Raw genomic sequence first — 2,420 nt, 5'->3', positions numbered from 1 at the left:
CACTCACCTCAGCCTCCCAAAGCACGGGATTACAGGCTGAGCCACTGAGCCCAGCTGAAAATAACCCCTTTCAAGGAGGAGAAAGGGTCTTTAATGCATGGTGCTGAATGATTTTGGTCATGTCAGCAGTTCTCAAAGCATGATCCTAGGATGGGTATCGTCATATCTTCATCACCTGGGAACTTGTTAGAAATACACATTCTTGGACCCCACCCCAGACTTACTGAATCAGAAATTCTGAGGATGGGACCCCAAATTCTGCATTTGACAAACTCTTTAGATGTTTCCGATGTATACTCTCATCTGAGGACTACTGTGTTATATTATCCTTCTGGGCTATGACTAGAGAAGCCAAAGGAGACCACATTAATGAACAAAGGTGAAAGGGTGTTCAGGAGGGAAAGGCCTGGGGGTGGGGGAAACAGCAGAAGGGTGGGCAGTGGGGGGCAGTGGGCCAGGGCAGGCTGCTTGGTGGGGAGACGGAGGAGGAGGAGGAGGAGGGAAGGAAAGAGATTTGGACAGCTGCAGCAAGGGAGCACCAGATGCTTAAACGAGATTTTTAAAAAGGTTTTTATGAGTACGGGGTGCTATGGTCTGAACGTTGGGGCCACCACAAAGTCACATGTTGAAATTCAAACCCCCAAGGTGATAGTATTAGGAGGTGGGGACTTTGGAAAGTGATTAGGTCTTGAGATCAGAGACCTCATGAATGGAACGAGTGCCCATATAAAAAAGACCCAAGAGAGACCCCTTGCTCCTTCCACATTGTGAGGAAGTACCATCTGAGAATCAGGGAGTGGGTCTTCTGGAGACACCAAATCTGTAGCCATCTTGATTTTGGACTTCCCAGCCTCCAGAGCTGTGAGAAATACATTTCTGTTGTTTAAAAGGTTCCCGGTCAAACAAAGGTACTTTGTTATAGAAGCCCAAATGGACTAAGACACTGGGTAATGTAGCCCCTTATTTTTTTCTCTTTTTAAAACATTGAGATATGGGGTACAAGTCAGGATTAGGTACATAAGTAGTGAACGTGCCTGAGAAGTTTGGGCCTCCAACTGGTCCTCACTCCCCCTGGTTTAGGGTCAGGTACCTCCCTCTCCTGGCAGTGTCCCCCGACTGCTGATTCCTACCTTGTAGTATTGTGATAAGTAGTCAGAATCCACTCATGAGTGAGAACTGGTGGTATTCAGTTCTTTGTTTCTGTGATAGATCACTATGTATGATGGACCCTAAATCCATCCAATTTGCTACGAAGTCCATGGTTCTGTCCTTCTTTATGGCTGTGTATCACTTCATCGTGTATATATACCACGTTCTCTTTATCCCATTCACTTTTGATGGACAGCAGGATTGGTTCCATGTTTTTGCTATTGTGAATAGTACAGCAATCAACATGCATGTGCAGGCTTCTTTTTTGTAGAACGACTTAAGTTCTTCTGGGTATATTCCCAGAAGAGGGATTGCTGGGTCATATGGAAGGTCAATGTCTAGTTCTTTTAAAAATCGCCACACTGTTTTCCATAGAGTTTGGACTAATTTGCATTTTCACCAACAGTGTAGAAGTGTTTCCTTTTCTCCACACCCTTGTCAGCATCTGTTGTTTTCTGATTTATTAGTGATGTTACCCCCTTACTTATATCCCCAAAAAATCTCTAACAAAAAGGTACATAACAGTCACATAATGACATACTATACGAGGAAATACCAAAAGAAAAGAAAGAGAACGAGAAAGCTCTTTGTATATTGGCGTTTTAAGACCTTGTGGATTTTAAGTTAACAAAGTGAGAGGAAGGAGAACATGTATTTACTATTTGTGTCAAAAATAAGAGAAAGTGATATATATTGACACAAATGCCTGCCTGTATCTAGAAAAGTTAACAAAGAAGCAAACAACAGTGATCTTTTGTGTGTGTGTGTGTGTGTGTGTGTGTGTGTGTGTGTGTGTGTGTGTGTTTTGAGCTAATTGCTACCTCTTTGCAAAGTAGTGTGAAGAGTTTCTGGGTGGCCTTTACACAACTTCATCTAATGATCTTATCCTGCATAACCTTACAGCATGATGAAAACCATAAAACGGACCATTCACCAAACCACAGACTGTATTTGGATTTTTGCCAGTTTTTACATGCACTTAAAAAAAATTTTTTTTAGCCGGGCTCAGTGGCTCAGCCTGTAATCCCACGCCTTGGGAGGCTGAGGTGAGAGGATTGCCTGAACCCACGGGTTTGAGACCTGCCTGGGCAACTTGGAGAGAACTCATCTCTACAATAAATCAAAAATTAGCCGGGCGTGGTAGCGCGCGCCTGTGGTTCCAGCCACTTGGAAGGCTGAGGTGGAAGGATCTGCAGAGCCCAGCAGGTCGCTGTGGTGGCTGGGAGCGGCCACTGCACTCCAGTCTGGGCGACAGTGAGACTCCAACTCAA

General features: G+C 44.4%; 1 protein-coding gene across 1 annotated transcript in view; it reads right to left on the bottom strand.

Annotated features, from left to right (window-relative positions):
* The window catches only part of TACR1 (tachykinin receptor 1), a 158,326-nt gene that overhangs the window by 3,340 nt on the left and 152,566 nt on the right, over nt 1–2,420 (bottom strand). The gene's annotated exons all lie outside the window — the stretch shown is intronic.

This window comes from Carlito syrichta, unplaced genomic scaffold (assembly GCF_000164805.1).
Source record: "Carlito syrichta isolate Samal-C Ts95f unplaced genomic scaffold, Tarsius_syrichta-2.0.1 Scaffold307912, whole genome shotgun sequence".
Classification (NCBI taxonomy): domain Eukaryota; kingdom Metazoa; phylum Chordata; class Mammalia; order Primates; family Tarsiidae; genus Carlito; species Carlito syrichta.
The sequence above is the reverse complement of the archived record's forward strand: the minus strand, read 5'-3'. Positions and strand labels throughout refer to the sequence as shown.